An 11,440-nucleotide genomic window follows, 5' to 3' on the forward strand; every position below is an offset into this window, starting at 1 on the left:
GTCTGAAAAGCTCACTGACTCTAATGATAAACTCTTAGCCCATCTGTCAGCTTTATTCATTTGGCTTACCTCTAGGCTTTTCTGACAATTGAAAAATAAACTGTTAGAGCCAGGCACCTAAAGTCCCAGCTATTTGGAAAGACCAAGCAGAGAACACTTGAGGCCAAGACAGTCTGAGCAACATAGCAAGAACCTGTCTCAAAATAAATAAATAAATAAACTCTTCAGCATCTCTGCTCGGTATTTTCTTGGAAGCAAATGTATTTATTTACTCTTTAGTTATTCCCAGTTCCTTCATTTTTTTCCTTTTCAGTTACCCAGTTCCTTTTTCTCATCTGTTGAGCACTTTCTGATTACTGCAATTTTTATTGATGTAAAAAAATTGAATTGATATAAAAAATCTGAAGCAATTTTTTTTAAAAAATAAGAAATATTTTAAGAAAAGTATGTGCAGTTTTTTTTTTCTTACTCTGGGGAAGTATTTGTAATGGAGGGGGCATCTCAGCCCAGCTGTGCTTTCCTATCTGCTAATGCTTTAGAAGTTTCAGTAATTAACAGTCTTTTTAATTATTTTTATTGCAGTACTGGGGATAGAACCAGGGTCTCGTGTATGCTACACAAGTGCTCTACCACTGAGCCACACCCCAGCTGCTGCAGAACTTTTAAAACCCATTTTCAAATCCAGCTGCCAAAAATCCACAGGAAGACAACCTAACTGAGACAAGAGTTTATGGCTCATTATTATCTGACCTCACAGCTATAGAACCTAATAGGGTGAGCCATTTCCTCTGACCAACACCATTAAATTTGACCCCAGGACTGAAGAAATAAAACCATTTGGAAAAAAAATATCTAGGCCACAAATTTATCACTATTTGAAGCAACTTTTTTTGTAAATTACTCAAAAATATGACACTACAACTATTGTGGAAGTAAAAACTCCATGTCAGGCTAAGGCATCAGATAGCTTCTGGGGACATCCATCCAATCCCTTCTGTGAGTGCCATATCAGCTTTGAAGGTGCCTTTTACAGGATATGGGTCTTGATAGAGGAGTGACAAAAAAATACTTCTACAGAAGAAAATCTATCTCAGAAGACAATAACAAGGAATAGGAAGGTGGGAGGCAAATCACAATGAAGTAAAGATGTATTTTTGAGGGATGAAGTAAAAGAAAGATATTCTTGAATCAATATTCACAATCTCTGGTATTACTATGGCTGGAGGAGGTGAGAATGGGTGACAGCTTTGGGGACTAGGTGACTAGGTAGGTTATGGCTGGCCCAGAGTTCTCTGATGAAGAGAAACTCGGCTCCATTAGAGTTAGGACCTTGTCCATCTTGGTCACTATGTTCTACCAAGAGCTGGCCACACAATAAATAACTATTTGTTGCATGAATAGACAGGAGGCTTACTGATAACTGGAGTCTATTTGGGAACAATAAGGAGTGATACCATACTTAAAAATGACATTTAACTTTATCTACAAACAGTTTCATTTTTGTTAGCTTTAAAATAATTCTTAAAATTTGGTACTAGGGTCAGGTAAACATGATTATCTACATCGAGTATGTTTGTGTTTTCTTTGGAACTAACTATACAAACCCAGCCAAAAATACTGGTTATGTTTTTAAGATAAGACAAAGGAAAACATTAGCAGCTACTTGCTTCCTGTGAACAGTATCAAGAACAGGGCCAACTACAAATTCCAATTCTAAAAGCATCTAAAATTGTGCCATTTCAAATGAATGAGACAATGCAAAATGATAGAACAACTTAACCCCAAAGGATATTTATTGTGACTAAATTAGTGAATTAAAATCCTATAAATGCCTGAGCTTGCAGCTGTAAGAAAACTGAGGAGAAAATGGAAAAGAAAAAAAAAACTCCTATACTTACTATTGAGAAATTAAATTTTAAAACACAATTTTAAGCAATTCTCTCATACTAAAATTTACAGTTATATCAATTTAAAGCTGAAGTAATTCAGAATAGATTCAGAGATTAAAAAAAGAAAAGTTCAAAGAATTTGTAACAAAAATGTGGTATCACCTCAAAGATGTCATTGAAGAGTGTCATAATGTCCCCAGGTATTCATTTATCCTGCCTTTGAGTTACAGACCCCACCCTCCACACCAGGGATTGAACTCAGGGGCACTTAACCACTGAGCCACATTCCCAGACCTATTTTGTTTTTTTATTTAGAGATAGAGTCTCACTGAGTTGCTTAGCCTCTTGCTTTTGCTGAGGCTGGCTCTGAATTCACAATCCTCCTGCATCAGCCTCCCAAGCTGCTGGGATTACAAGCATGCACCTCCGCACCGGGCTCCCACACCTCAGTTTTACCTGGACACATAACTGCCCTGCATGTGAGGCAACATTTCCCAGTCTCCCTGTGGCTAGATGTGGCAAGCCACAGGCCATAGGAGTATAACTGAGGTGGGTAATCTCCTTAAAGACCAAGCTTCAGGTTCTTCTCTTCCTGCTTGATAGCTGGAGATGAAGATGACAGGGAAGAAGCAATCTATGCAGCCAATTGGCTCATTAGTCCTGGCCCATTTGTATCTGGACACTCCCATACAAAAGAAATGAACTTCTGTCTTACCTGAGTCATTGAATTACAAATTCTCTTTGTTATAACAGCATACACTTTAACTCTAATTAATACTTAGGGAAAGGTATAAAGGAGACATAAGCAAGAACTATACACGGTATTGCTTCCAGGTAGATTATAAAATCTGTAGACTTTTACTTATCAAAAAAAATACCATTACAAGAATAAAAACAGCAAGCTGCAGACTGTGAGAAAATCTTTTAAATATTTGCAACACAAAGAACTCGTGCCAAGAATATGTATCTTTACATATAAAGATATATAACTTAGTAAAACATAAATCAGGGGACCTCTTCTATAAGAAGTCTATCAGGGATCGAGGTTTCCACTAATATTCTGCCTAGTGAGGAGTAAGTAGTTAAGTATTTGCTCCACCTATAAGGCTTCTTATATGGAGCTTGTGCTAGTTATCAATTTAATGCCTCTTAGGGACAAACTCACTATTTGACCTGTTCTGGGAAAATGTACTGGATCCTTTTACATACTTTCTTGTTGCCAACTGGCTCCAAAGCTTTGTCAGTAGAGGGTAGTGGAGAAACATTTTAGTTCCTAGTTGTGGAAAGCTCACAATGAATGGCTCCAGTGCCCCCAGCAGCCTGCAGAGTCCAATCCCTCACTTGAGGGCCTCAGTGAAAACAAACAGCCCTCCCCAGAACCCTAGAGGACAACTTTATGGCAAGTTCCAGAGGGCTGGTCTCCAGCAAGTTCTGCTGGTACCAGAAAGACTCTGCGTCTCAGGGCTGGAAAGCCTCTTCTTTGGTTGCTCACTATCCCAGGGGTTGTGCCTGCTTCCTACATCTGCTATTCTTATATTCTTTAGAGTTCTTCTCACTGGCCATGCCCTGGTTATTCCAATCCTGATTGGGCCCAGTCTTCCTTAATGGGAAAGCCAGCCATCTTTATGTGCTTACTCTAATACTAGAAGGCTGAGGGTTTCTTGAGAAAGTTAAAAAGACCTCTGAAGTCCACAGGATCGGGGGAGCCCTCTCATTTTTCCTCCAATACTTTCTGTAGCATTTGCTTATAGATTAATGATGACTTGAAGTTTCATGAAGATTTAATTTCACCCTTCTTCTCCTGCTATTTCTAAAACTTAGAATGTATCAGCATTAGCCAGCTATTACTAGAAAGTGATATGAAGACAATAATTTTTATATTACTAAACACAGTTGGGATATTTTCCCAGCAAAGCTAGTAACCTTGTAAAATGCCAGGTAGGCACCTGGAATCTGTCTGGGGTCAAGGTCCCTTTTACGACAGAGCTGTTCCCTACTGCTCTTTTCTTTCAGCCATACAATGAAACTTCACAGAAAGCCTTGCTATAGGTTGCTATCCATCAGCTCCTTCTGTCAGAGTTCCTGACTGCTACTGTGTGTAGGAGAAACTCTGCCCAGCAAAGGTTACTCCAGAGGCCTATTGTCCAAAATGACTTTGACTTGTCTGGTGGCAGCTTCCTCCTTCCCCGTCCCCTGCACACTCTCCTGAGATTCTTGTAGGATAGCCCTGGATGACAGTGCCTCTGCCTACTTCTCCAGTCATCCTGTGTTACCCTTCTCCTCACTCTTGGATCTTGCAGCCACAACTGGATCTTCTTTCTGACCCTTGAGGACAAAGCCAGAGGTCCTCTAGCCTTGCAGAAAGTCCACAGACTCTTCTCACATATCTTCACCCCACTCTCCTCCTGACCTCACAAGTCTCTAGTTTAGGGTCTAGAAAGTCTTCATCCAGGCTTTCTAAGACCTCCACTCCCCACCAACACCCCAAAGCTAAATGAAGGACTCCTATGAGGTACTGCTGTCATTCCCCACTCTTTTTCTTCATAATGTATCAAATTTGTAATTTTATATTTGTACATTGACTTTACTAAGAACCGACTCTCTCCCTAGGCTTCAAGATCCATGAAAGCAGAGACTACCCTGTAGGATTTGTTAGTATTCCTAATTTGGCATATAGAAGTGCTAAATATATATCATGGGAGGAGAATAACACATGGCCAAGTACATGAACTTCAGAGCCAGGTTGCCTGAGACTAAAGTCTGGCCCTGACAATTAACTAGTATGAGCTCTTGAATAACTGACTTCTCTCAGTTTCCCTATTCACCAAATGGAGCTGGCAATCATACCTCTCTGCAGGGTTATTAGGATGAGTCTGTATATAAATACTTATAAACCATTTATTACATGTCTGCTAAATGATTAATTGGAATAATCATGAAGTTGTTATAAAGAAAGAATTTAAATGAATTTCAGGCCCTAAAATTCTGTAATTGACATTAATTAAATTAGAAGAAGTTATTTAAAGATAATATTTAGTGCTAACTATGACATAGTAAAGCTATTACATCCTTTTGGAAATTAGTGAATTTTAGGAGTCACTAAAATGACTAGGCCTTCCTAGGAAGATACATAGAACCAGATGAAATTTTTCCTTTAAAAACCATAGTTAATATAATATATTAATAAATATATAAAAGCTACAGTTAATAAATAAATTTGATGTTAGTAATATTCATTTTTTAAAAAAATCAGTACAATTTACATTTTAAAATATTAATTCCAGGCAATAACATTAAGAGAATGTTAAAAATTATAAAGCTTATCAACCTGAAAAATGATTGTGACATATTAAAAAATAAAACATAAATTCAAGGTTATATTTATGAATGATAATATAATGGCACCTAGTATTATTATGTTATGCAATTTTTTACATATATGTATATGTATGCATAAAAGACAAAAACTAGAAAGAAACATCAAAAAATAATTGAGCTAAAATTCTGGTTCAAATTTGTAAAATAACTGTTAATGTTGATTCAATATTAAAAAAATGTATAATTTTTTTCTTATTTAATGATTTAAATCAAGAAAAGCTAATTTAAAAAAAAACAAACATCTAGCCCAAACTTTTCATACATGAAGAAACCGAGTCTCAAGGAAATAAAATTGCTTAAATCTTTATTTTATTTTTATGTGGTGCTGAGGATCGAACCCAAGGGCTCACACTTGCTAGACTAGCACTCTATTGCTGAGCCACAACTCCAGCTTCTTAAAATTGCTTTATTTAAGCAAACCAGTGTTTCTCCCACATAATCAGTTCTTCTGATGGAAAAGTAATCATGTGATTTATTTCACATTAAAACCTTTAACAGACTAATTTTTTAAGTAAATGTTTTTATACATAAAATTTAATGGCCGGGCTGGGGATATAGCTCAGTTGGTAAAGTGCTTGCTTCACGTGTATACACAGACCTGGATTCAATCCGCAGAACCACAAAAAAAAAAAAAAAAAGTTAATGGCCAGGTACAGTGGCACATGCCCATAATTACAGTTACTCAGGAGGCTGAGGCAAAAGGATCACAAGTTTCAAGCCAGCTTGAGCAATTTAGTGAGAACTTGTCTCAAAATAAAAAGCAAAAAAGGGCTGGGGGCATAGCTCAGTGGTAGAGCTACCTGGGTTCAATCCCCATTGCTGGCAGGGTGGGGAGGCTAATAGCTTATTTGAATAAGGCAAGTTGGTTATTTTCATGAAAGTTTATCACAACATTTTTACACATGTGAATAGCTAACTATTTGGAATCTTGTATCTTAATAATTTCCAAGAAAATTCAAAGGCATTAGAAGGTAGGCTCTTAAGATCTACCTATAAACTGACTTTTGGAGTCTGGAAGTCTAAAGACATGATGTTACATGAGATAATTCCCCCGAAATGTTCTCCTTCCTAAAGCTTCTTCATCTCTGCCCTCCTCAGCAACCGGACAGAAACAGCCAAAGCCCTGCTCAGAATGGAGGGAGGTAAGTGTGCCAGGAAATTTCCTTAGACTGGTAATATGGATAGAAACTTGCAGAAAAACAGGTACAACCAGAAGAATGTAAAGCAAAGTTACAGAACAGATAAGGTAGGATAATGTAAGTCTTAGGGTTCAAGGTTGACTGGGAGGGACTCCATGGGAAAGTTTCATAGAATTGACAGTTCTGCCTTCAAAAGCAGCACTCCCCTCCCCACCATATTTGATTCCTCTTCTTTTTTTTTAAATTTTCTGTTAATTTTAGGAAACTGAAATGTGAGTATCCTGGTAACTAGACAATAGTGTCCTGCCACAATGTTAAGAAATTTTAACCCAAACAACATCATGTCAGCATTTTCTTTCCAATTGCTACTAAATACTTTGTTCCTCTCCAGTGGCTCTGTCCTTGCACGCTCTCCTCCCTTGCCCAGTGAGTCACATCTTGCTTCACAAGTTACCCTGTTATTAGTCTCAGGCACAAGTGAGTGGTCCAGGCAAAAGGGAGGAAGCTGGGAACCTGCTACTGGTGACTCACAAAAAGCCTGAGATGAGTCATCTGGTTCTGTCTCAGCTCTCCACTGAGAGACTGAAGGACTGGCTTAGTGTCTGCCACAACTTTCTGTATGATGCTCAAAGGGGCTTCCCTATCACTGCATCCTGTTAGAGAGTCCATCAGTAAGGCACCACACAAGTGGCAAGCTGGTAATTGAGTAACATGAAAAAATAAACCAACAATGAATACAGTGCTTCACACTCCAATTATCTCACTTTCTTTCTCAGAGCCCACATGTTTAATAGATTTAAAACATAAATATGTTTTTTTAATCACTAAAGAAAATATGTGCAAAATCTTAAGAGAGAACTATGGTTCTGGAGTCAGGAAGCCAGTTTGAGGACCAGCCCTGTCACTTAATAGCCAAGTGATCTTGGGCAACTCCATCTCTCTAAATTTTCGTTTGCTCACCTGTTAAATGGGGTTAATTCCACCTCCCACAAAGACAAATTATAGGATTAAGGGAGATTAACTATAAAGACATACCTGAGCACAGTAAAGTGCTGTATAAATGTATATAGAGATCTTAAGCTTATTATCCCAAACTATTGAATACAGAAAAGAATCAGCTGTAAGTCTGGTTTAAATAATAAGATAAATACTAAGTTTAACAAGATTCCTCAGGGAGAATGTTGGGGGACACCCTCTGCTTTCTCACAGCCCTCCCCTACCACATTCTCATTATCTCTCTCACAATAGGAATAGATCACTGGTTTTATATACTTACTTCAGTAAGGCAAGTCTACCTAAAAGCAAAAAACACAGGGGACAAATCTTGGAGAGGCAGAATTGCAGAGAGTCATGTGATTCCTTGCTTTCCAGTGATGGGGCTGAACTTGGTATGGAAAAGATGCCCAGACTTGCCCCAACCCCAACACACTGGGTAGAATTTCCAGAGCAGGACACATGGAAACCCAAGACCTAGTGGCCTATTAATTAGGCCACTTTTGAATCTGATTGCTACACTCAATCCTTTCCAGCAACATGACAAATGATGTTTTCTAAGTTTTGAGTTACTCATCTGTAAGACAGGTATAGTAGTATTCAGTTTGAAAGGTTTAGGTTAGGATCAAACAAGGCACCTGTACAGATCACTTTAGTGTAATGCCTGGCATAAACAAGTGTTTAATAAGCTATTAGTGTTAGGACTGTGGTCACCATGTACATTTTTTCATCAATGGCACGGTGGCCATCCATCATCCTTGATTTCTTACAATACCCTGTTCAGTGTTTAGGTCACCCAGAGCAGGTGCCAATGGGGGAGCAGTTCTTCTGATAAAGGAGTGCCACTTGACAGGCTAAATCACTTCCTCAGTGACATCAGGATTCTTACATCATGGAACCATCTTGGGCAGGGTAACCAAAGGCATCATTTTACGAAAGACAGAAGGACCTAGGGAAGGGTGTGAGGCCACACCTCAATCAAGCAGGAATCTGGAACATGTTTTACCCACAAATATGGGGCAAGTTGGATTACTTTTAGGGAAGAACTGAGGTTACTAAGGTACACTGATGAAGCAAGCCCCAATTTTAATATTTTAAAATATATGTTTATATGACATTTAAAGGCAGAGTTTCCTGTTGTACAGCCTGCCACCTCCACAGAATGAAGCACCCCTTGGAAAAGAACACGATGACAAAGGTTCTAGTAATCTCCGGATGAGGGCAGGTTCAGTGGGTCTGACCACTTAGGGAGAAGGCAGGAAATGGAAAAGAGGCACAGAAAAATAACCTGGGCAACATGGTCTCAACTGCTTTCTTCTGGGACTCTAAAATCATTAGAATAATAAAAAGCAAGATTTCCTTCTGCTCAAAGATCACTGGCATTGGGCTGGAGGATTGGGCATTTATTGGAATAGTCATAGTTTTCTCCCTTCAGCAAACAGGGACAAGTCATTCACTTTTCTTCCTTGGCAAGGGCAGTGGCCACCTCTATCAATGGCTATCAGCTCTTGCTATTCATTTACAAAAAAAAATAAATTAGAAGGTCAAAACTGGAAAACACCTAGTCACTCCTGTCTACCTCCTATGTGATGCAAGAATCCTCTAAAAGAAAAAAAAAAGACAACACTCAGTTTTTAAGTAGACAGAAAGAAGGAGGGGAGACATAAATAATAATGGTTTTAGGTTTCTTTGCAAAATCTGGAATGTGGGGAATTTATTTGATTTACTCAATATACTTCTTTGGATTGATGATTAAATCTATGGCCTTAAATTTAGACATCTTTTGCCTGCAAAGGTGCTGAACAAAAAAAAAGTCCTGGGCATATTGTTGAAAACCTATTGGATATGAGGATAATCTGGCTCTGACATCTGTCACCCCATTGATCCCTAGGGCTGAAAATGTAGTCTGTTATTTAAAAATAATAATTTCCATGGGTTTCTAGGTTTTTCAAATACACATTTTTTCCCAAAAAGGGTAGCCTTAAATTTTATCACTATGCTTAATATATTTTCTAATTCATCTCTCTGTTGGCTGCCTATTAATGAAAATCAGCTAGTATTAATGAGAGAAAATGGTGTGCTAACATGCATAGGCTCCTAGCTCAACACAATATCCAGCTCCCTTTCCCTGGGGGAATCAGTCAAACATGTGACAATGGGATTTTCTAATATTCCTTCATTGATCCTGATTGGGGAACTATTGATTCCTATGATTTCTTCTTACATTTTCTTCTTGGGCTGGGGGTATTGGTTAGTGATAGAACATGTGCTTATCACATGCAAGGCCCTGGATTCCATTTCTAGCACCAGAAATAAGTAAATGAATAAAATTTCTTCTTTAAACTAAGACTTACTGAATATTTAATTAAAATTTTTTTCTTCCAAAATATAGAGTTGACAGAAGTGGTACTGCAAATCACTGGTCTCAATTTTGAGAAGAAGGACCTTATGTGAATATATAAATGAGAGAGAAATGGATTGGAATTGAACTGTTTAACTGACACCCCCTTACCCACCCCAACTCCATGAGAGGACTCAGACCTCAGAGTTCTGTGCCATTCCTGTTAGTGAAATTCATTGTAAGTGTCAATACATTGACCTAAAAAGAAAAGGAATGCTCTGAGAGAAAGTACACAAAAGAATCACATGACACTCCACTCCAAATATCCCAAGTGGAAGTACAGACAAAAGAGACACTCTTCCAAGCCTGGGTGGATTCTCTTAAAGTATACTAGGAGATGGTGTCCATCTGAGCCTCAATGAAGTCCTTTTGTTTAAGGAAACAGCCTTGGATTACCCTTCTTCCATGCCAAGTAAGTGTCTCCTCCTGTTGATACCTGAGGGTGGGAATATTACTCATCAGCCAGCTTATGAAACCTCAGCGATTTTGACCTTTGCTGTGCTGTCAGGTGGATGCTGTTAGGAGACGTTTATAGAGCATGATGGGAAAAGAGAAATACTATTTACATATTCTACATTCTGAAATTGCTCAGTCTTTGTCATTGTCTTGCACATCAGCAGATGATATGATCAAGTGCCACCTATATGCCAAGGGTATTGAGCTAGATGCACAGAAAGAGCCCCCACCCTTACATTTGGACCTCAATTGGACACACCCCCACTCTGGTCGTCCTCTGGTCACACCTCTTCTGTGGGGTGAGGAGTCCAAAGACCCAAGGGGACATACCCATCTACACACTGTGCCCCCTTTCTGAACTTGCTAGGAGTACCTTGGATCCTAGAATTCTCTGCCCAAAGAGCTCTGAGCCCAGTTTCAGAGCCTGGATGGGCTCTTTCCCAAGTCTGTCCACATAAAAGTAATAGTATACTCCTAGGCATAGGGAGCAAAAAGGAGACTCTTGGGGTATAGGAGAAGAAGAACTAAGTTTAGACACATAGAATAGAATGTCCACACACATGTGCACAAAGCTCCTAGCCAAGCAGAACAGAATTGGGTCTGGGAAGAGGGTTAGGGCTAGGGTAAGGGCTAGATGCCTTCAATAGTACTGTGGCCTTTGGCCCCTAAAGTACCAGGGGTGGGCTTGCACTTGGTACCTTAGGATAGGTCTGTAATTCCAGAAGCCCCAGGAATTCTGGAAGTCAAGTTCAGACTATGTAGCCACTTACAGGGTTTGATATCATGACCAAGAGAGAAATCTTCATAAAATTTTGATTGTCCAGTTGAACCACTCCTTCCCAGATAAAGTTAGTAGGAAGTTAGCTATTCACTCTGTGGCTTACTAATGGCTCCTAGTTCTCTTTATCAGCAAGCTACCTCCTTACTATTTATTCTCTACTCCACTAGAAAGTGGGCTGGGAAAGTATATTTAGTTTTCAACAGCTTTGCTATTTAGCAACATTTGGGGTAAAGTGAAGAAAATGATAGGCTAATAGTGGAGTGTTGGCTTGAATTTGAAGCCCTTCTGCCTGAATTCCAATTGCCCTTTTGGAACTGGGTATGTGAGGAGTGTGGGAGATGGGGCAAAGTCCCATGTAAGCTAAAGACAATTGGTAAAGGGGAAAGTGTAAGACGTGTGATTC

This window comes from Urocitellus parryii, chromosome 6, assembly GCF_045843805.1.
Source record: "Urocitellus parryii isolate mUroPar1 chromosome 6, mUroPar1.hap1, whole genome shotgun sequence".
In the NCBI taxonomy this organism is placed as follows: domain Eukaryota; kingdom Metazoa; phylum Chordata; class Mammalia; order Rodentia; family Sciuridae; genus Urocitellus; species Urocitellus parryii.